This window comes from Mycteria americana, chromosome 12 (assembly GCF_035582795.1).
Source record: "Mycteria americana isolate JAX WOST 10 ecotype Jacksonville Zoo and Gardens chromosome 12, USCA_MyAme_1.0, whole genome shotgun sequence".
NCBI classification, from domain to species: Eukaryota; Metazoa; Chordata; class Aves; order Ciconiiformes; family Ciconiidae; genus Mycteria; species Mycteria americana.
In genome coordinates this window covers 5061940-5086201 of record NC_134376.1, presented here as the reverse complement: position 1 = coordinate 5086201, position 24262 = coordinate 5061940, and the positions used below count along the sequence as shown (strand labels likewise).

The 24262-nt window shown below is 46.0% G+C and overlaps 1 long non-coding RNA gene across 1 annotated transcript; it reads left to right on the top strand.

The window, feature by feature from the left end:
- Positions 1-5537: 5537 nt before the first annotated feature.
- LOC142416143 (uncharacterized) lies at positions 5538-10367 on the top strand. Its single transcript, XR_012777640.1, has 3 exons — positions 5538-6171; positions 9136-9265; positions 9418-10367. It is a non-coding gene; the product is annotated as an uncharacterized LOC142416143 (long non-coding RNA).
- The last annotated feature ends 13895 nt before the right edge of the window (positions 10368-24262 follow it).

Sequence of the window (24262 nt, the reverse complement as noted above, 5' to 3'; positions counted from 1 at the left end):
CTGTGTGAACCCGTTCTGGTCTGATTTCCAGAGGTAATGAGCATGCAGCACTCCCCCGTAGCTAGAGGGAAAGAGAGCTGTGCTCTTCAACAGCTGCGTGCCTCAGTTTACCTGCACGTAAAATTTTTAAAAAGATTATTTACAGCTAGGCAATGGTGAGCTTTGGCGTGCATCCACCTTATGCCATGCTTTGATTCAAATCACAGCAAGGTCACAGAGTGAGCAAACGGGTTTCCTTTTGGATGACACTAAAGCAGAAGTGCTTCAGGAGCTCATCTAACATGCTCCAGCTGCTGACAGCTTGAAGCAAGTCCTCTATTCCCCCTAAAAAACATATAGGATGAATATAGGGCCCTCGGCATCAACTCCTTTGCTCTACATATCCCCCTCCTATAGCACAGCACCTTTTCCGAATGCAAACATAGCTTCAGCTTAGCAACAGCTCCTTCTGTACGGATAGTCCACCATCGAGTTGCACCATTCAAACCTGGCCCCGTTCCCTCGGGCTTCAATTGTTTAGGCTGGTTTCAAGCGAGAGCACCCCCTTGCACTTAACGTGGTGCTCATTCACTGAAGTGGTATCGCTGCCAGGCTTAACGTGCTCCAGCGCTTCGCTGCCTCTCAGTCCTCTCCCACCACTGCGCGAGCTGGCGAGCGGGAGGTCCCCAGGCCGGTCCGGGGTACAGTGGTCACGTCTGCCACAATTTGCAAGACACTTGGAGCTTTCCTGACCTTGACCCAGGCTTGCATAGAGGTTGTCCGTGTTATTGCTGCTGGTGCTGTACTTGGACCCGCTGCTGAAGAGAGACAGGCCTCCAGACACCCTTATTGAATGCTCGATTCGGTTAAAATCGATGGAATAATCAGCCCACAGAGCCTGCCCAAAGGTCAGGAAGCAGTGATTTTTTTCCTGCAGCAGCTTTGGTCCTGAGCTCTTGTTTCAGTGTGAGGATTGCAAGCAAAAAGCACTTCAGCAGCTAGGTTAGAAAAGTGTTATGACTGCTGGTATTAGGCTGACAGGCTAATGTAACAAGTGCATAACAAGGTCTCCTAAAATAGAGAGGTAAATTCTTTGAAGCGCTCCTTTCTTGGACAACTCAAAAACGAGCTGGTGATGGACACGGCGCAGGCTGGGCTGGCGTCCTGCAAGGCAAAATGCAGAAGAGCCTCAAAGAGGAGCCCACCAACGTGGAGGAGGTAGAGGATGTCAGGAGAAGGGGTGCCGGACCGCGGGACGGGACCAGGTGGAGAGACCCCCTGTTTCTCACCCCATTCCATCCCACGGCCCCAGAGTTTGCCCCCCCACCGTCTCCCCACCTGCCTGTCGCACAGAGACACCTCTGCGGCTCCTCAGTCCCGTGTGTGCTGGCAGCAGTCATCTGCCGTGTCAAAGGACACGACAACATCGCCTTAACGGCAGGAGCCGTCTTTACCCCTCTAGTCACTCGGGCACACATACGCTATCGGCTGGACACACAATATACCGAGGACCGAATTTGCAGAAACACTTTGATCTTTCATTTTTAAGGCCAGCGATTCAGTCCCCCACAGAGCTAAGGTAAACGGCTGCGATGCTGCTTCAGTGGATTCAAGGTTTCAAGTCAAACAGCAGTCATTTAACCACTCTTTTAAAGTTCATATCATTTGAATGTCATATGTCAAACTGATGCTACTTCCACTGAAGGCAAATAGATGTTTATTCCCCTCGCAGCTGGCCAGCAGTCTGGCATTCATTATTGAAGCCTTGCAGCTGCCAGGGATTGGCGGTACCTGTAGGAGTGCGTCTATCAAAGCCTTCCGCCTCTTAAGGGTTATTCCCTGTAATATCAGCTCATACGTTTTAGTTCAGGCTCATTTTACAGCTGCCGTAGGTTTGCAGTTGTTTTTTCCTATGTCTGGGCAAGGGCAGGCGTTGTGTTTTGCCCATTCTCTCCAAAATTATGTTGTTAGCTCATTTTTCTTGGCTTCTCCTGGGTTCAGACTCACCATCACTGTGCACCAGCCCCCGAGGTTTATGATGGGAATGTTCCTCTGCTTGGTCTTACGGCTGTGGGCAGCGGCCAGCCCACAGGACCACAGTGCTGGTGGCCCAGCTGCGGCATCTTGATGCAGCTCCAGCTCTCCTTGGGGCACAGCAAATTCTGCTTCTGGGGAGTAAGTTTATGCATGAAATACCTGATATTTTGCAGCTTATTGGGCCTTAAAATGTTCAATTGGCTGCAGAGGATTTTACAAAAAATAAAAAAGACAACAGAGATGATCAGATTAGTTTGCATTTAGACGTTGCCCTGAACCTCACAGAGCGATTTACACCTGTACAAAGAGTCTGCGGAGTGATATTGCATCAGACCTGGAGCATTTTACAGCCACTTTGCACAAGCACAAATGACAGCATAAGGTGCAAAGCAAACAGCCAGCCGGACAATTACAAAGTGCCTTCACGTGCCTTTTTAATCCTCATTACGGCCCCCTGTGCTGAGACTTGGCATCTTCCCTTCCCTGACAAGGGCCGGTGAGGCTGCGGAACCAATTTAGCCACCTGCCAGACTTGCAGGATCTGATTGCTGGTATCAACGTGTCCTTGGTCCTGGAGAGCTGGATGCTCCTTGCCAGCGTCTGAGATGCATCTTGCTAAATTACAGTGGTGGAGATCACAGCTGCCTCCTGTCCTACCAGGCTTCTGAGCAACCTGTGATGTTACGTTCAACTATACGTATGTCTTTTTGTCTATTTTTTTTTTCCCCTAAGCTTACCTGCATAGGTATCACGGGAAGGGGGGGTGACGTTCATCTGAAAGACCATGGGCAAGTTCCTTGCCTGTACTGATACCCCCATGACACAGGCCCGGATGCTGCGCGTGCTGTGTGTGCACGCAGGGTCGTGAGCCTCAGGACGCGGTGAAATGGGCTAAAAGAGGGTTATTGAGCCGCTTTCAGAGTGAGAAGCTGGAAGCACCGCCGGCACGTGTCTGAGCCGTGCTTGTGCACTCAGGTTAACGACCCAATATACAGCTGCCGGCATCGTTCTGTATCTACAGTAACGTTTCACGAGCAGTATGATTGTTTGCCGTAGCTCTCACGTTTATGTCTGATACTGAAAGTCCTTAAAAGAGAGCAGCTACCTGGTGTTTCTCAGCACTCCCAGAGCTCTCGCCCCGTTTCCCACTCGGAGCCTCCTGCTTAAAAGCTGGTAGACCTGAACTTTTCCCACTAAAGATGACAAGAAAGACCTGGCGAATGTTGAGCTACGCAGGCAGGAGACAGCCTGAATAGTTAGACTGGTTGTATGCAGTTGGGAGATTGGCTGTCTAATGTTCTTTCTGGGAATCTTATTAATGTTATCTTATTATTTCATAATAGATATAACCCATGTGCTAGTGCTGGCAGGCTGTAATTGGGCCTTGCCAGGGAATTACTCATATTTTTCATTCTTGAAGGAATGAAGAGCGTATTCGGTTATGCTAACGACCTCATTTGTGTGGATTCCATTCACTTGATATGTCTCGCTCGTGAAGTATTACAGCTAGAGCGATGATTTCTCACTCAAAGTAAACGTCGGGGTGTCTCGAAGCAGATGCTCTCCTCTCCAGATGCTGAACGGATGCCTACGCCGTGTTTGCCTCTCCGTTGGCAGCTGCAGACTCACCCAAAGGTGGGTCTTTTTGCAGAACACGTTTTGCTGATGGTGATTGCGCATCTTTTCCCCTCTCGGTGTCTTGGGGTGCTGCAGGAGACGTGGAGCTCTTTGAAACCGGGGGGGAAAAATATTCGTTATCTGTTGCTGCTTTATAAATCCTTTCTGCCTATTCAGTAACCCTTGTTTTGGGCCTTGGGCCTTTTGGGGTGGCTTGTAAAACACTGCAAGAGGTAGAGTGTCTACCCAAGTTCTTAGCGGAGGGGTTTTTTAACTCTCCACAGGGTATAAATGATAGTTTCAGCCATGGAGAACCTTCCTCCCCATACTTACAATTACTCTCCTTTGTGTGTGTATCAAAGCACAAGCAACATATCCTTGTCAATAAAAGCCCTTTCTAATTTTTTTTTATCCTCCCCAGGGGAGTCCTTAGAGCCCTGTGGAACCTCGAGCAGCCCTTTAATTCCTCCCGCTTTGGTCCTTGACACTGCTTGGGGCCGGCTGTCGTAGCAGCCGCGTCGGCTGTGAAAAATGCTGCTCCTTAATCGAGCAGAGCGGTGGCTGCTGAATGACACAGAGCACTACCTGCCCACGGGGACCCAGCGCGCTGGCTGTTTCTGCAGCGTTATCAAAAATGTTTCCATGCATTTGTTTGTAAAATGTCTTTATCCAGCCAGGAGAAATGTCCCTTGAAGTCAACTAACCAAATAAATAAATAACAGTCAAAGACAATCCAGTGAAAAAAAGTTTCTAGAGGGAACTAAGCGATGGATTGAAGGAGATCTGAGGCTGTTGTGTTGCACAACTTGGCGCACGATGTGACAGGAGAGAGTACTCGCCGCGCTGCTTCCTGGTCTTCCGTTTTAAATGAAGTCCTAAAAATGCTGATTTAAAAGGGGTGAAGAAACAAAATAAAATAGCCTGATGTACACTGTGAACACTCTTTAGACCTTCTGAATCTTTTTCATAATACATCTGCTGGTAGCCACGTCAAAATAAAGCTCTTCGACTAGGGTGCAGGAGGGATGCTGGAGCTCCTAGAAGTTTTTCAGTGTGTTCATGCACAAATCTGAGCAAAGAGAGGAATGATTTCACTTTTCACATATAATAATAGCAAACAACAGGAACCCTGACCTGGAATTTGTCTTTGCTTTCCAAGAGCATCCCTGAGCGGTCTGTGGAGACCAGAGGAAAGTGCTGATTAATACCACCATTAATGAAAATAAACACAGGCTAAAATTCCAAGCACCGCGATTGCTTCTCAAAGCAGCCAGGGATAGCAGCAGATGCAATAAAGCAGAAATCCACTTTGGCTGCCAAGGGATAATGTTTCCCACTTCAGGCCCAAGCCTGGGGGGAGAACGTACCACCCATAGCAGAGCAGCCCGTGACCTTGAAGCCCTCATACGTTTGAAAAGCCATCTCAGAAATGCAGCAGACCTGAATGCTCCCAAGGGCGGCTTCCCAGCCCCTGCAAAGGGTTTAGTATCATCTACTGACCTGCGTGGGACCTGGATACTGTTCGTGTGTATGTTCATTGGCTTTTTTCGTCCGCGTATTTATCTCATTGATTTGACCAAAGGAATTACAGGATTGAAAGAAAATTAATAGTTCCCTGCCCAGCCAACTTCTTATTTTGATTCATTCCTTTCTTGTCACTTTGAGTGAACTAAATATTTAATCGTGTTACCAAAAATAATTAGAGCTAATATCACATAGATTACACAAGCCAGTTCTAACAATAATGTTGGTAAGAACATCTAAATAACCTGATATTTAATTATAGTCTGGCTTGTTTAGTGATGTACAGGTTTGGGCCTTTCTCTTGCTCCAAATTTTGGCCAGCTACATTGATTAAATGAGAACTTTTTACAGCTAGCGTTCAAATTATCAAATACTTGCCTAAAGCAATCTCATTGATCAAGTGTATCATTTGTAATACAAATGTTTTTATTAGGAGGCTTTGTTCAAGATAAATGAAGGATCAAATTAACTGGAGATTGGATTGAGTAGAAAATGCTGCAGCTGGATAATTTCAAGCACTGAGGCTGAACATTTCTTTCAAATGACGAGAAGTCATCAACTAAGTCTTAATATAAAACACGCACACGCAGAGGCATCTCTGTATTGATTCCTCTCATTCCTATGGCACGCTTTATACAAAACACATTCCGGTTTTGTAGGATAGGCTATAAACCCATCACCTCCCTGCAACTAAAGCAGTCTGGTTTTACTCTGGCCAAAATTAGGTATGCTATCAAAATACCAACGCGCACCAAAACCCTCTTCTCGCTCCCTCATTTTTCATCCGCGTTCTGTTGCCTCTGTTACTACCCAGTAAAACGCCTTGTGCAGCTCTGCTCTTCACCCAAATACCTCCTTTGCATCCAGAATGGATGCATTTCCCTCTTTTTAGGAAAGAAAACCACTAGAAGAGAGCCAGCAGGAATATTTAACTATTCCAGCATTCGTGGTAGCACAGCAGGGTCTGGACGTGATTGAGAGTTTATCCATGACCAGCCAGTGGAAAATGACCGTGTGAGTGAAATGCTGTTACTTTATATATATACATTTTAATACAGTCTGAATTAGGAAAGCTATTTGGGATTACATTTTTTTGGCTGTCATGCAGAGCTGTAGATATTAAGTAGTTGCTTTCTGAAATAACTCTCTCTTCTCTACATCCCACTCCCAGAGCAACGTGTAGAGTGTTTGCTGATACAGGAATTACAGATGTTGGAGGAGCTGCTATAAAACCTCCCAAGATTTACATCTCCTCCGCGGGTCTCTCGTGGGCTGACTTCACAGGGAGAGGTTTTACAGGCATTCAGGATCCTTTTGAATGTATCTCCAGAGGCATCTGCAATAATCGGAGGAAATCCCTTGAAGCCCATCAGATAAAATACACAGAGTTAGGAAGGGAGCACGGAGGTCAGTCAGTCCCCATGGACAAACTATTTTTGGCTTATTCAGGGACACGAGGCCAAGTTTCCAACTCGTGCTGAGCGCTGGCTTCGTGAAGACCTCCAGATGCTTGCAGCCTCACCCCAGCTCCAGCTTGGTCTGGCTTACAGCATGAAAATAAATGTGAATCTCCTGGAACTGCTGGGTTTTTTCTTAATTTGGGGTAGAGAGGAAAGTTCCCCTCTTATACCTGGATCTGACCACTCCTAACGCCCGTCCCAGCGCTCTATTGATGTACCAGGATGGTGTTCCAGCAGTGAAGTACACAGCACAGCTTTTAGGGAGAATTATTACTTTATTCATTACTTCAGTGAAAGAAGTAATGAGCCCAGGTGGAATTACAGGTGGTAATGAAAAACGGAGACTTGTTTTTCTTAGATATCATTTGTGGCCACTTCAACTATATGTATATGTATGTATGTATACGTATTTATATGTATGCAAGTACCATACGTATGTAACATATGTATATATGACAGAGATACAAAGGATTACATATATATATATATATGTTTGTTATGTCACATCCATATTTTGGAGCTGCAGGCTCTGGGTTGTCAGGGCTCGTATTTTGCTTTTATGCTGTGGCCAGTAATAGCTCATTGCCCTCCTCGTAAGGTTTAAAACCTGTGACCATTACATTTGCCGAAGGAGGCTTAAACTTCACTTTGGAAAACTGCATTGTGTTGGTGCGAGGTGTATTTTCTCCCGGAAGAGCTACAGCTATTGTAATAAAAACAAGCAAACAATCCAATTTATGAGTTATATTTAAAGAGATGGGGAGCAAGAGCAAATTAACCCCTTCACGCTGTAGCCAAGGCTGCAGCACAAGGACGTGGCTGCCATCTGCCCAGGAAAGGAGAAAGGAAAGCAAAGGCATGGATTGATAACGGGTAACTTGGTACGAGTCAAGCCATTTAATTTCTATAGGGAACCCACTGATTGAAAGCAGCACTAATGCTGATTAATCCCCCTCCCTCTTTTCTGTCTCCTAATTTCTCGCCACTCGGTGCTCTTTCTTCCTTTCAGCTGATTTCCACTGTCCCTGTATGTCAAGACGCCTCATGCTACATGCGCTGAATACACGGAAAATCCTGAAGATTGCACTGTTGCCTTTCTTAGCCTGTATTACAGCTTATACCACTGTGTTGATCTCTGCTAATTCTAAAAGAATTTACATAGTTCATTTAATTTCTGTTCTAGTAATTTACCACAAGAAAATCTAGATTTCTCATCAGACTTTTGGGGTTGGGTTTTTTTCAAGTGAGATTTTGCAGCATTGCATCCCTGTCTGGTTCCCAGGGCTGTTCTCAGGGGATGGGCACTGAGGGGATATACACTCTCTCCAGCCAGTCCAGCCCGTCCCAGATGGGTTACACAGTCCCTCCAGACTCTTTCTCAGTCTGTCCCAGGTACGAGGACGGATAAACTCAAAGGGGAGATAAGTTCATGCTCCTCATAACTGTCCTCATTTCAGGAGAGATGACCCGGCTTGATTTCACCAGGAATTTTTGTTTTGGTTTGGTTTAGTAGATAATATGATTTCAGGGGGAGAAAAGCATGATCTAGGTTTAGAAATGACTCGTGTTTGGCCACCCAAACAATATAAGAGCTCTTCAACTCTTTTCTGTGTTGGGAAATATCAGTTGAGTTCAATGTCCCGCCTCTGTCTGCAGCATCTCCTGGGAAAGCCACGGAAGTGAGTCATGGGTTGCTTCATCCACCAAGACCTTTACTGATTGCTGCTGTTGCAAAAAGCAATTTCCCCATCTGGGGCTGCTGTGTGCGGTTGAAACTGCCTGTGAAAGCAGAGGATGTCTGGGAGACCGGCCGATACAACACAGTTTCAGGCAGGAATGCATCTGAGGATGAAGCTTGGCAGGGAAAGCTGAAAAGGGGAAAGCGCGCAGAAGTTGCAGGAACAAAATCCTGATTTTTCTAGCAATCCTGGGGAAGTGCCAGGATTTTCAGTATATGGTTTTTCTTTTCTGAGTGTCAGACAGGCCTGCCCAACAGGCATAGTGGTGAGGTTTAATTGATTGGTTTTGAGAAAAAGTGTTCCCAGTTGCCAAGGAGGCCAGGCTGTACATGCTGGTTAAGACGGGCACTACTCTTCTCATCCTCTGTGTTCACATGCAATAATAATAATAATAATAATAATAATAATAATAATAATAATAATAATAATAATAATAATAATGACAGCTAACAGAGGTTCTCCTTAGGATGGAACAATAAAAAAATACATGGTTTGGGGCAAAATAGTTCTGACTTCTGCCTGAGGTTATGGACATGAAGTCTATCTGGTCAAAGAAACAAAGTAAAGCCATGGTCAACTGGTGTCAAAGAGAGGGCTGGGAAGGGGGAGAGCCTTTAGTTGGCCAAGAGATTGTAAGCTCTTGCACAGAGGAGCGGTGTCTTGGAGGACTGAGGATCAGCCAGGTTGCATTGGAGGCCAACGGACTTCAGACTTGGTCCTTGCTGCCACGAGAAGCATAATCTCAGCGCTGCTGAGGTTGATTTTACATCTGACTTCAGCTGGAGCAGGCTCGAGGATTTCGTTAATTCAGCACCCACTCCATCTGCTTTACTGAAAATGTGTGCGAAGATTAAACATGACAAGGAATTTGTTTCCAAGAGACTGATATTTTGGGGTGGATTAAGAAATGTAAGTACCCTCCATTCCCTGGAGAGTGAGGCAGGCTGGCTCTGCCTCTCGGCTCTGGTCTCCTCCAGGCTGGCCAGTACCACGGAGCAGAACAGAAAACGGCATCACAACCACCATGGCTTTTGGGATTTATTTCTCTGCTTTTCCTACAGACCCCTTCGATTCAAACTCCAAAAGAAAACAAGTTCATCAAATGTCATCTCAAGAATATCCATCTGCATCCAGGCGTCGTGCGTCGTGTGTGTGAGAAATGACTTGTCGGGCAATCCTAAGGCTCGTGTTCGCCTGTTCCGATCCATCTCCTGTCAGCATTCACACCCCTGTTGACAAACTGAATTTCACCTTGATTTCATCTTTCCAGATAACACAGATTAACTGGAAGCTGTGTCATTTTTTTGGTTTGCTTTGAAAGCATGCAGCAGGAGCAATCCTACAGAAAAGATACAGATGTTGTCTGAGAAAATCCTGCCCTCCTAGTAAGCGATTCAGACCAACGTATTGCTGGAAACAGAGGTACCGGTGACTTTTGTAAGACTTTGAGCACAGTATATGTAAATGCTTGTGTTATTATGCTGGTTTAATACTGTTTTCAAGCCTCCCAGCCAGCATCTCCCCCGGGGTTACAGACTCCATCTTCTCGCGTCCAGCCTGGCATGGTTGGCTGAGATACTTCTTGAAGTGACTCTAGGAGATTCCTGAGCATCTAATGTGGCTTTGGGTGCAAGGCAAGGACAGTCAGCCCACAGCTCAGGCAGGCAAGAACAGAGCTGGTGGCTTCATATCCCAGAATAAAACCATTTGTATTACGCTCTACTCGGTATATATTGCTGTATGCTCATTCACCAGCGAGAAGAGATCATTCCCTCTCACTCTATCCAGAGAAAGAGACATAGGGAATGGAGGCTGTGATGAGATAAATGGCTATTATGAGGTATAGGCATTTTTAATTAGCTCCTGCAGACTGCACCACACTGCTAATGAGCTCTTGCCAAGTTTCCTGTGATTCCTCTTTACTTTTTGTAACTCTGTAATAGTAACAATATACTCATTTTCTATAATAACCATGATAAAACCCAGATAATCCTTCTGTAACTCCTGCATAAGCTTCGTGTAATTAAATCAGTTGGTGAAACATTCTTGGTCTAAGGGACGGATGAATGCAGCACAGCTCTGCTACCTGATGAAGAGAACGATGCGGAGAGCGTATTCCCCATATCCTCCTACCCCCAAAGCAGTATAAACCCAGTGCAAGACTGGAATAGGCTTAAAAAGGCACACAGTTGTGTTTGGATCCCAAATTAGCCCATGGTTGCCAAAGCAGAGGCCAGAACATCACCAAACCCGTAAATTTGGTGCTGAGGGAAGAGCCTGGTTTGTGTTAGGTGGGTTGGTGACTAGGCAGCTGCTGGGCTCCCAAAGCAGAGAGTAGCTCCCAGATGGGTGGGGAGGTGTGAGGAGGGATGAGGAGAAGAGACATCACAGGAGTCCCGCTTTCATCTGTCCTTTAAAAGAAGGGGGAGTGTTTCTCAACAGTGCTGAGAAATGCAATTTAGATAAATAGCTGGCGGCTCCTATGAAGAGTTTATCCAGCCTGTTATCTTTCACTGGTCTGCTCTGATTGATGTACCCCAGGTGGTGTCATACGTGCTTATTCTTTTCTTTCCTTTTCTTTTAGTTAGGAGACACGCTTTTTCTATAATTACTCCTCTTCTAGGAATTTCTCATGCAAAAGTATATACACATTGCAAAGGAACCGTCTCTCTGCACTTAAGTTGGGTGAACAATTGCAGATCTGCTGCCCTCCCTCCAGGAGCCTGGTGATGATGAAGCCTTTTGTGATGCTGCCTTTAGAGGAGAACCCAGCTTCTTACTTTCCTGGCTCATGATTAAGCCTGTAGAATTTATTGTCAACTGCAAGAAACTTACCCCTGGGCAGAGAAAGGCAGCAGCCACCCACAGCAGTGCTGCAGACTGATTCCTGCGAGGATTTCTGAGCATAGCTGTTGGAGAGCGAAGCCATCCCGGACAGTCCTACCACACATCCCCAACCCTCAATTTCACAGTCAACAGAGGCGGGGAGATCAACAGAGATGAGCGACTTTCCAAAATCCCCATCATACGTTTCCTGGGTAGCAATTCACGCTGCAGCACGGCCCAGGTAATGCGGCAAACCTCAGCTCAAGGCAGTGCAGTGGAGGAAGGTGAACTTGTAAAAAAAAAAAACCCAAACAAGCCTCCTTTTGCTCACTGACAGCCCCACACGCTCACAAGCACCAAGATATGCATGTAGGTGGTTCAGGGTTAAGTTGTGGTGATGCAGAGGGTAAGGGGTGCTGGCTGCTGACTCCTCCTTGTGCTCTCCTGGGGCCAGCAACCTTCTGCTGGGTTTCAGATGAGCATTTTGTACCCATTAGGAGCTGACAGTGATGGGGATGTTTTGTCTCTCCATCTTCTCCTACACCCCCACACAAGTCATTAAGCAACACTTCAACTCCTCTGCTTTGTGTCTCTGTCCCCCGTCACCTGTAACGGCTTCATTCATCAGTCTGCCCTTTGTTTTGGCTGTGTTTTAGTGTCTACTGTGGGTTTTTTTGGTCTGGGTGCCCTGCATGTGATGCGCTGTGATCTCCATGACCTGCTAGCACAGGGACCAGCAGCACAAGGCAGTCTTTCACATCTTCTTCCAGCTCTTCTTCTCTGCTGGGTGCTTCCACACCCAGATTTTCTTTGCTCTGCTGTGATCTCCTCACTTCTGAGCATCTTTCTTCTGACTTTGCTTTAATAACTTTAATAACACGAGAAGAGCTTCAGAGATGTGGGGGAGGACCACCACATTTACTCTTTTGAGGGAAGGACTAAGGAAAGGACGTACATCTAGAAGACAGCAAAATGCATTATGAAATGGATACGATGCCCTGAGAACAAAAGTCCGTTTCACCAAGAGACAAGAAAAACCTAACCTCAACAGTAAACTCTGACAGCATTTGGACGTGCTCTGATTGGTAGAACATCCAGATTTTCTGTTTGCAAATTGGGCTCTTAACTGAACCAGGTGCTGAACAAGTGCTTTCCACAGGTCACTGAGTCCAACTTTATTCTAAATAGCACCAGCCCCAGGCCAGATTCACTCCTGAAATAAATGGACTCATCTCTCACTTACAAAGCCACATGCCCTGGCATGGTGCATCTTCTGCGGTAGCCTGCGGCATCAGGAAACACACAGCAGGCTGACTTCTTCTTCAGCTCTCCTGCGGGCGATGCAGCTACGCACTGGGCCTCGTACGGGTTACTACCTTTCTGCTCCAGTTATTGCCACAGTTTATGAAAGCCTGCAGTGAAAATGTTGTACTCATGTTAAGGGGAGGTGAAAGGACAGAGGAAGCCCAACATGAAAATACTCAGAGTGTTGGACGGTCTCCTTCCCTTTGTTTGACCATCTTGAATTTTCCTACATCTCTCACATCCCATGCCGTAGGAGCCGCTGCCAAACTGCTGCTCTGTTACAGTCTTTCCTACCTGCTATCTATTAGATGGACCCCATTTTGATCTTACATGCACCGATTCCACTCTGCTGACTGCTGAAGCTAATCTCTTCCCTAGCTAAATGCAAGCAGCAAGAGAAGCCTGGGTATGGATGATCACAGAATTTGATCATCAAAAGTCCATCCCAGTCACCTGAAAGCTGAAGTATTACTTTAAAATTTTTTTTCCTCTTGCTGCTAAGAGGAAAAAGGAAAAAATAACTTCAAAATTAACTAGTTACTTACTCCTTACCCTGACAAAGGGGTTGCTGGGGTTGCTCATTTTCTCGGTGCACATTCTGAAGTACTAGTGCCACATCCAGGCTGTCAGATCCAAACACACTGGGGAAAAAAGGGTAGAAAAGATAACAAAGATTTAGTGTTTAAGGCCTGAAATGGGCTTTTATGCTTCCTACCCATGCACCAAGCTTGGAGACACTCAAACCTCAACTTAGGCCTTAAATCGTCAGGCAGAGGTTTCCTCCTGCTGCGGATGGAAGAGGATCTCCTGCATCCTCAGCAGGGGCAGAGTTTCAGAGCCTTGTGCAGAGCATGAACCTGCCCAGGCACTGACAGGTCTTAACGACCCTGACCAGCCTCACCTATGCTCTCCACCCCCACCCATGGGTCCAGAGCCCATTTAAGCTCAGCCTGGCACCAGCAGTCCTCTCCCTGAGCTCAGCTGGAGGACCAGAGGTCTCCAGTGCAAGCACAGCCATGTGCCTGCCTGACCATGGACCCCCATCATCCATGTGAAGAAGGTGGCCTTTCCACCTAAGGCCAGCACGGTAAGGCCCTGCTCTGCTTCAGGATTAAAACTGGCGGGTTTGCGACTCGCGCTGTATAAGTGTGAGCCTGCTGCAAGGGTGGCGGGGGGCAGCGGGGTGCTCGTGGTGGGGCCCAGGGAAGGATGGGGACAGCCCTGCCCCAGCCATCTGTGTCCCCTTCCCAGCCACAGCCCTGTGCCTGAGCACCGCGGCTGCCAGCCTGTGGTTTAGATAAGCCTTCCTCAGCCTGCTGCACGGGCTTTGCACGGAGCTGTGACTATATCAGAAGCCTGATTCCTTTAGGATCTGATGGTTTTGGTTGTGAACAAGTGCGGGACCCTGGTGCCCCCAGGCAGGGGTATGGGAAGCAGAGTAATTCCCTTCTTACACACAGAGGTTTGTCCTTTCCTATTTACTTCTGAACATTTTTCATTACAATGTTCTTACGATGCTTTAGGGCTGGAAACACCAGGAATATAAATCAGAGGTTGTCATTCACAGCCATCACGTTATTATACATTAATATATGCTTTCTGTTAAAATATCACACATTTACTTGTGAGTCTTGGCTACTATCAGAAGCTTATTGCAATCATTTTCTTTCCTTTTTTATTTGCACACATGAAATATTGTGTTTAATGATGAATTGGTTTCTGACTGAAGGGATCAGGCTGTTTGGAAAGTCGCAGCCTGCATGGCCTCTGTGCTCTGACTTAGCAATTTAGTTGCCTCTGTTCCCCTGGGTTTTACCTCTTTTCCTGCTGGTCAAGGTAGTGAGGGAGCACAGAAAGCCTCTTCTCTACTTCTTTTTCATGGCTAAGGTGAGAGCAGAGTCCAGTATCCTCCTTAGACTAAAAATCTGGGGAGAAAAAAAAAATAACATAAAAGGAATCTGTAATTCTGGAAGGATTTGAGGATTTCTCTGGGGAGGCTGAGAGCAAGGAGCCCTCCCTTGCTCTCCTCCGCTGTCACCGTCAGCACTGGTCAGCTGTAAAATGCTTCTCGAGGAATGAAGGCATAGAGAGAGGCAGGTCTCATTATCCTGTGCTGTCTGGTAGGAATCGGAAGGGAGGTAGGTAACCAAACGATATTTTTTGGCTGTGAGCCTCCAGCTGCATGACGTTTCCAATTATCCAAGCCCATACATATGGATGCGCAGACCCCCGCCGCGCCGGCATGCTCCCTGCTTCCGCAGCGGCGGAGGGCCCGGCCGAGAGAGCCGGGCACGGCTCTGCCGCCGTCCCGCTCCCGCAGCTGGGCACAGGCAGCTGGCAACGCCTGATTTTACGGAGAGCAAAACTTTATCCTTGAGATCTCTGCACACCATCAGGCTGCATGACGTTCAGCAGCTTTTTGAAGTGTAGTCCAAAGCCTCGATGAGAGCAAAGATACTTATTTCCTACGGAGCTTTTTCCTCCCCTGATGCTTTAGCTCAGGACAGCGGGCAATTAAGTGAATCCCAGGCAGACCAGTTTGGGCATCCTGTAGGACCACACGTGGGTTTCCTGCGGGGTGCGAGCAAGGATGCTATTGTTTCTCAGAAGGGTTATTAATGATTGGGAACTTATCCGTCTGCTGGGGTAAAAGCTGTTACACCCACACAGCTTCAGCGAGTCGGACCCCAGAGAGCCAACACAGGCCGCAATCAGAGCGCGGGGCGGCGGGGAGTAACCCGTCATACTGATCAACCCTTGTTGGCAATAGGAAGGTGGGGGGGAGATTTAAAGGTTGCTCTTCTCCCAGATTTTCAGGAATAGCTGCAGGAGCTGGGCTTTATAAACTTTACAGTAAGGTCTGGTGATCAGACAGGAAAAATAGATTAGATATTTTTTCTATAAGCTTCATTTATACTCATCAGAGTGCTACAAGTAATAATACCAGGAAATAGATTTGCAGGCAGAAGTATGATTTTTAAGTTAACGATGTTCATTTAATTTCAGCTCTTGTCTCCTAGATGTGCCTCCTCCTAATGCTCTAAATAGCTCCTCTGCCTCTTTGATGTTTACACCCTTCAAATGCATAAAGACAGTTCTCTACAATTCCTCATTTTGCCAAGCAATACACACTTAGTGCTTTTCATCTCTCTCCATAAATCAATCCCTTTCCTCCAACAGGAGCTAGAATAGGATTTTTTTTTCCTTATTAGATTTGTAGTGAGAATTTCTTTTCAGAAACAGATAAATGATACAAGGTTTTTTCATGACAAAGCATCCTATCATACATTATTAGCAAACACTTCCACAGTAGAACAGGAATAAAAATAGAACGTGGGCTATAAAAAAGAATGTATAGCAGGATAGCATCTAATCTCGCAGCATGGTACTAAAAGTGGAGCAGTTCCTTCACATTTCTTTGCAGATCTTCAAGGAAAGATCCAGGAGGCCTAAGAAACGCTTAGCATCTTTTACTTAAGGATTTCGTTAAATTCTATGCGATCTTTGACATCAAGTTAATGAATTTTCTCCTTATTCAAAAAGCCCACCTACTGTTGCGATGTGTTTGAAGCTGCAGATCCTTTCTAGCCGGCTTAGCTGCTGCTCCCTGCCTCGCTGTCCTCCTTCCCTGCGTCTCAGCACAGCGGTGGCTGTGCACACCCTCTTCCACAAAATGTTAACCAGGAAACCACCTGACTTATAAATTCTTTCGGATCTGGCTTATCTCAAAACCAAATTTTTTGATTACTGATTTGCAGTGGAAGCCATCAAATGTGAACTACTTGGGGTTCTCACCTGGCGGGCCAGGTTAACAAGTACATAATGTGCTTTTAAGATTGCTTCTTCTAATGGACCCTTCCCAGGGATCACACCCTCTGACTTAGACGGCTGGCTGTGCTTTAGAGGCTGCAGTGAGATAAGGCTTGCCTGGGAAAAATAGTCACCCTCAGATTTCCCATATTTCTGAAAGCAATTTTGGTTGAAGTCCAGCAAACCCTGCAAAAATGGATTTAAAATGAAATTACAAATGAAAGATGAATACTCAAATGGACAACAATTTCAGCAGCTATTTGTCAGGAAAAGCTTAGGACTTTGGAGATTAGTCTGCCCAGGCAATTGCTGCCCTGGGACAGAGGCACGTGCAGGTTGCACCCGGATACGTGTTCAGCCGAGTGACGTTTGGCCTGATGTTCTTTCCTGCATTGTTCTTTCAGCTATGAGTATTGGGAGTGAGGACAGGGGAGGCTAATCGATGGGTTTATTTTCCTTGCTTGTGGCTTCAGGGGTGAATTAGAGAATGGGAACATTCCCCTGGGGCCAGGCAGCCCAGCTGGGCTGGCTGCTGGGTCTCAAAGGCTACCTGGGAGCCAACACAGAGACAGGCAGAGGCAACAAGGTTTAAACCTCAAGCATTTCAGTGATTATTAAGTAAATGTGGCAAATAATAAGCTGTGCAGCTGCAGCATATATTCAGGGAGGGAGCCTGGAGGTAGCTTCTATCGTCTTGCAAAGGAGCAGGTGCTGCAAAGGAAACCAATATCTGAAACTTTTAGCAAAATGCCAAAGATCTTCTCTAGAGCTGCTGCCAGCAAGCAGAGAGAAGGCAGAAAACCCAACACAAAGCCGATGTGGCTTTATAATAAACAAACCAAACCAGTGCCAGAAGTTGTTGTGCACTGGGTTTTGTGACCACGCATTTTAATTTCTTACTGTTCGTGCTGTCCTTCGAGCTGGGTTAGCACAGCAGTGGGTCTGACCACTTCCCTGTGATGGCTTCTTGTTGGACACCGTTGCAGATTTCTCCCTTTTGAAGCACTGTCGTCTTGTTGCAGTAACTTCATTGCTTCCACCTTGGGGCCTGCTGGGTCCCTATGAAGATTTATGCTCTGGTATCTTGAAGTTTGCCTTTTGCTAGATTAAAACAGCTTTTGAATGTGTTTGACTTGGGGTGGCCATTGTAGAATCGTAGAATTGTTTAGGTTGGAAAAGACCTTTAAGATAATCAAGTCCAACCATTAACCTAGCACTGCCAAGTCCACCACTACGCCATGTCCCTAAGCACCACATCTACACCTCTTTTGAATACCTCCAGGGATGATGATTCAACCATGTCCCTGCGCAGCCTGCTCCAATGTTTGACAATGCTTTTGGTGAAGAATTTTTTCCTAATATCCAGTCTAAACCTCCCCTGGCACAACTTGAGGCCATTTCCTCTTGTCCTATCACTTGTTACCTGGGAGAAGAGACCGACCCCCACCTCTCTGCACCCTCCTCTCAGGTCGTTGTAGAGAGCGATGAGGTCTCCCCTCAGCCTCCTTTTCTCCAGGCTGAACAACCCCAGGTCCCTCAGCTGCTCCCCATCAGCCTTGTGCTCCAGACCCTTCCCCAGCTCCGTTGCCCTTCTCTGGACTCGCTCCAGCCCCTCAATGTCTCTCTTGTAGTGGGGGGCCCAAAACTGAGCACAGTGTTTGAGGTGCGGCCTCACCAGTGCCGAGTACAGGGGCACGATCACTGCCCCAGTCCTGCTGGCCACACTGTTCCTGATACAAGCCAGGATGCCATTGGCTCTCTTGGCCACCTGGGCACACTGCTGGCTCATATTCAGCCAGCTGTTGACCAACACCCCCAGGTCCTTTTCTGCCAGGCGGCTTTCCAGCCACTCTTCCCCAAGCCTGTAGCGTTGCATGGGGTTGTGTGACCCAAGTGCAGGACCTGGCACTTGGCCTTGTTGAACCTCATACTGCTGGCCTTGGCCCATCGATCCAGCCTGTCCAGGTCCCTCTGCAGAGCCTTCCTACCCTCCAGCAGATCAACACTCCCACACAACTTGGTGTTGTCTGCAAACTCACTGAAGGTAAGTTACTAACTAACAGGGCTGGATCTTTGTCACCTGTCATCACTTCAGATCAAGACCTTTGTAAGAGAAATAGTAGCAAAAGACCTCTTACACTGGACACTAAAGAGGACAGAGGACTTCTGTTGGGGGTGATTTTACTTCTCAGTGACATTCTCCACATAAACCTAAGTGCTGATAAACACCGAGACCCGAAGCTGTGAAAGCTGTTTATGAATATCTGTATAGTGTTCACCCACCTTAGCCCTGAGGTCTATGGCAGGTCCTGGGACAGGACCTGAGGATGGTGATGGCACCCAAGCTCTGCCTGAACGTGTTGAGAGCCATCTCTTCGGGGTTAGCAATGTAGGCTAGGGACAGGTAGGTGTAAGGGTGGGATCTGCAATAGCCCAGATCCAAGGACTGAAAGTACTTGGATACCTTACCTGGAGGGGAGATTTTGAAGTGTTAGCACTTTACAGTTCTCGGTGTTGCTGTCAGTGTAAATATCTGCTTTCCATCTTAGAAAAATATAGTATTCTTTTATTTTTAAGTTGGTACAAAACTATCTTAAACATCAATAACTAAATGTGGTCCCTCTCAGCCAACCAAAACTTGAAAGGTTGACTTTTCAACTCAAAGGCCAATGTGTCAAAAACTTGTAGTACTCTTTTGACCCATTTTAATTGTCCTTCCTGATATGTGCTTGAATGTCACTGGCCCTCTATGAGGAGGCTGAGAACTGCTCAGTTTTGCTATTGCTACTGAAAACAGAGCACTATAGCTGCCCTTGCTGTTGTTGCACGGAAGTGTAGCACAGCAAGAAAACAACAGTGAGGAACTGGTGGTGAGAAGGCTTCATAAATTCAGGTTGTGGGTTAGTGAAGAGCCCAAACTGACCAATTCTATTTAAGACACACAAACCCCGTCCCGAAGAAGGCAGTGTGTTTGGTATGTAAATGTCACTGGTAAGGAGCAGTTGTATGCCTTGGTGGTGCAGAGCAGGTAAATGCGCTACGCCATGCTCTAGGCACTAAGCTTCTCACCCCAGACGCTCCCCAGGTGGATATCAGACCTGGCATTGGAGAGTCTCTCCAAAGACAAAATAGATCCCCCTCTGCCCTTTGTGCGTGTATATATGCACACATATGTGCATGTATATATCTATACATGCTTGCTAAGTCTGTAATAGCACAAGCTGTCTGTGTTTGCTGCACGTTCTGTTTCTTAGGGCAACATTTAGACTGTGAACTCCCCGAAGAAAAGACTATCTTGCTGAGTGTTTCCAACATGCCTAATCCTCCTGGGCTTTCATTTCCTGACTGGCTTTTAATGTAATGTAAAGAACAGGAATAATATCTTCCATTAAAACTTTATTAGGTAGCTCTTCCACTTATGAGAGCTGTTTCACTTACTCCCAGCCAAATTAATTCCAGTCATTGAAAGCTAAACATGAAAATTCAGGAGGGGGAAGCAGAAAGCCACCTGCAGTCTTGAAAAGATGAGGAAAAACAAGAGTGGTGGGTTCAGTGACCTGTCTGAGAAGACGCACATAGATGCAGTATAGATGAGCTATCCGTATGGAATCCTAGGCCAGAGCTATATGTGACAGGACATGAGAGGACAACAGCCAGCATGGGAAACACTTCATTTCTTGGCAAGGAGAACCTGCAAATGCATGTCCCCCACTTCTGCATCCTGCTGATTTCTACTGGAGTCTGTTATAATTATTGGGAGCATCAGACATCTGCTCACTTCCATGGATGTTGCTAAGGCTACTGGTGGGCTGATTGATGTGTGGTTACCACCAGAGAGCAGCCTGAGTGGCAGCTGCTGACCTTCTTAGGAGCATCTGTATTGCTCCTCAACTTCCCTCTGGCGCTTGCTGTGACCTTTGGATACAGATCGATCCCAGATTAGTGCTTGTTAACAATAAATACCCTAAAATTAGGATACAAGTAGACAAGTTCTGAAAAGGTTAGACAAGCTCAGGGCAAGTTAGTGCAAGACTCTGCTCGCCATGCTGGCGGTTGGTCTGTGTGGTCTACTTTCCAAAAGTATTTTCTAGTCCTATTACCTACAATTCCAGAGCAAAACCAGCTGGAGAGCCCCAGGATGGGGGAGCTGCAGCGCGGCACCTGTGCCTTCTCAGCTGGGCTGCACAAAGCCCTGATCTAGTCCAGGGGATGGACTATAACTTATTTTTCTGGGCACGCTATGGTGTGTTGATGGCACTAGTATTTTGCCAAGCGAAGATGGGTAAATGCATCCAGCTGTACTGGACTGGCTTCTGTTCATGAGTGGCAGGCAAGGTTTTTCATTTTCCCTTGAACAGTTATATGGTCCTCCCCGCTCCATTTGCAAACTTCTGGCTACACAACTATATCAAAGTACACTTATACATTATATATATGATATGGAAGCTGTAGGCCACGTACTTAAATTTGTAACTAGATGTTGTACCCAGCCATGTAGGAAAGTCCATAGAGAACATCACTCATCACCAACTATGAACTGGTTAAATAAAAACTTTGATCCGTATCATCAAAGGTATTCTGTGCATCTTTGCAACTTCTTCAAGTGTTCAGTAACAAAAAAAGCTCTGAGGGGAAAATTACCTGTGTCATGGGTGATATAAAGCTGCACCAGTACCTACAAAGTGCCCTAGCAATACAAGAGAATTGAAGTAATGAACAGAAATGCTCAGTGAGAGCTTTTTCCATATTTTATGTTAATCATTAGGGTAGAGCTGAAATTAGCTTTAATTGATATTAAGGGTTGAAAAAATGAATCCTCTGGAGAATGAGTCTCTTTAACCTTTAATGATGCAGTAAATAAAATAACCTGTCAACATTTGTGCAATAGTAAGGGTTTTCAAAATTCCATATCTGTATGGTGAACGATTCAATACGCCTAATTCTCTCCATTACAGCAGATAAGGTGATGTCAGTGCATAAATTCAGCTACAGGTTTTCCATGTTTCCAAGCTATCTGTCATACCCTGGTAATTCCCCGCGCTGGCTTGTTCCTTCTAATAGGGAGATGGAGAAAGGAAGGAGGGACTGTGAGAACTAAACAAATTCTGCACGCTGGCTTTTTCGTTTGTGCGCTTTGAGTTGTAGGCTTCTGATACCAGAGTATCAATAGAGGAACTGTGCCTCAGTAGAGGATAAGGTGAAAGGAGCAATGCTGCCTATTCTTCCTTTCAGGTGAAATATGCCTGAAAATGTTTCATTTTTCACTTTAAAGGCAAGGTGGAATTGCAAAAGACTTCAATACTTTAGGGACACTTAGTTTGGTAATAGTCAGACCATTCTTCTATCTGTCAGGGCTCAGCCTGGTATTGAAACATCTAATAACTGACTTGGCGGAGCACATGAAATATTCCTCTGCTGTAAGCAGGAAACCTGTTTTTCATAAAATCCATTTGATCATTGCAATCAACTGGAAGTATTACATCATTTAGGCAAGTTACTGTAACATTGATGGTTACTGTGCTATAGTTAACTGAGAAACAGAAAACAAATCTCCCCACTTATAACCATCTTTGTCTTTCATCAGGACCGATACAATAACAGTTTTCACATCATGGGGTATATATCTCCTTTGGAAAGTTCCCAGCAAGCCTGTCTGTATTAAGGGGAATATATTTCTGCATACTTATAGAAGTCTTCCTGAGTGATGCTAGTGTTTTACCAGGGTGTGAGTCTGTTACGCTTGCACAGTGATTTGGCAATAACTTCTCTGAGACACGGTTGTAAAATCTCTGAGAAAAGCGTATTTTTTTAAATGTTGATGTAACGTTGATTTTCTTCATTCTTTTTTCCTTCTTACTTAGGGTCTGGGAGGATTTAAGGGAGGAAGTGAAACAGAAGTGTCCCCCAAATTAACTTCTACCTTGTACTGTGTTTGGAAGCTCTTTCCTCTGACAAAGACCCAGATATCTTGGGACAATATGATGTCCCAGGCCTGCCAAGGATGTGTTGAAACAGTGAAAGGAATCAGCAAGGTCTAGATAAAGTAAATGTTTTATCAGTGAAAACATTTGAAAGTCGAGTTAAGCAGTGATCCGTCTGCTTTAAAGAGGAAACGGCCAAATCGGTGAAAACAAATCTGATGAACGCACAGCTAGCAGGACCAGCAGACTCCTGGCCAAGTCACATCCATGGCTGAGGGATGGCCAGTGAAGCAACGGAAAGTGCAGGGAATGACGGAGGCAGCCCTTCTAAGCAAAGTAATTTTATGGAGCTAAGACACAGAGGATCTAATTTTCTTCTAGAAGACTCATTACCATGATTTTGTTACACATTATTTATGGGCTGTTATGATAGTCCTGGCAGGTCATAATTGGCTGAAGCCGGAGAATTAGTCACATTTTTCACATTTGGAAGAATGATCTGTACAGTTACGCTAATGACTTCATTCCCGGAGATTCCATGCACTGGGCAGGGACTGCCTGTCTTGGCGTACGGCTGGATTAACCCTTTCTGGTTCTGAGCACCATGCAAAGGCGCTTGATTTTGTTCATGAGATACCACCATGAGTTTACTTCAAAGCAGCTCTTTGGCATGTAAGTGACTCGCTGCTTTCTTGATGGCTTCCCTTTTCTTTCCCTTTCCTTGAATCTGGAGTTAGTTTTGGCTAGAACTATTTTTCTATGGGGAAAATCCAGGTTTTTTTAACTAGTCTGTCCATGCAGGGGCATTGCACTCTCCCCAGCAGAGCTGCTGCAGCATTACAGCAGTAAGACAGGCCCAGCTCTTCCACTGATGGTTTTTAACCCCCGGTAAGAGATGAGCAACAGTTTAAACCGAGGAAGGGCCTTATTGGCAGCACTCCTAACTATGCCTTGCTGTGTACATAGCAAAACCCAAACAATTTTTCACAGATTATGAATCAGAAGGGAGCACTATAATTGTTTTATCTGCCTTTTGGGACAGCACAAGCTGCTTACTCTTGAATTAGAGCCTGGTGAATGTTGCTGTATCTTCCTGAAAAATGGACAGCTTTGATTTGGGGATTTCCAGTGATCAGGAATCTACTGCGCTGCTGGCTGACCACTCCCAAACCTCTTAATTGCCATTGTTGTTAAAGAATGGACATGAATTCGTGACTAAATTTGTGCTATGTTGGATTGTATTGCAGTTTAGTCTACTCAATTAAATAGAAAAGCATGTGGCCACAGGAGAAAATTATAGACGATAATTCAGAAAATATTGCCTTGGAGTGAAGGATGCCAGGAGAAAGTTAAGGGGTCACTTGACGTGGTTTGCAGCTCTTCTAAAAACCTCTCCCATTTTATTAGCATCCTTCTTGTTTTGTAGGTGTCGGGACCAGCACAATGTACTGGGGTTAACTGGCGTGTGAAATTCAGATCTGGGAGAACCTCCCACCTGTTTTTTGATATTCCCTGTTTATATGGTCAGGGATGGCATAAGTCCTTTGGCCAAAGCATCACGCTGATGGCCGGGCCCAAGCCATAGACCGCTCTGGAGCAGTTCAAGAGCGAAGCAGGTCGCAGCAGGCTAACATCCCCCCATGGGCAATGTGTAAACCCCATCCGTGGCTCTGGGAGGCGAGGCTCAGCTAGAGGTTGTGTCCAGAGGATTCCTCCAGGAGCAGTGGCCCTCCTGCAGTGCTGTCACCACCTCCTGCGAGCTGCTGCTGCTGCTCTCTGCAATCCATCCTCTGTCGCTCCGGCGTGGAAAAGGGTTGGCCAGTGCTGAACTGAAGGCAACCTCTTAATCAAACTAAGAGGTGGGAGCTATGGTGTTTGTAAAATACTGTGCAAATGGGAGGGTTTGATCACGTTAAATGAAGGATCAGATTCATTAAATTAAGTGGAAAGCAATGTACATGGATAATTTCAAGGGTTGAGGCTGAATAAGGTTTTCAAATAGGAAGTGATCAGCCGCTATACACAACACACAGCAGCTCTCAAA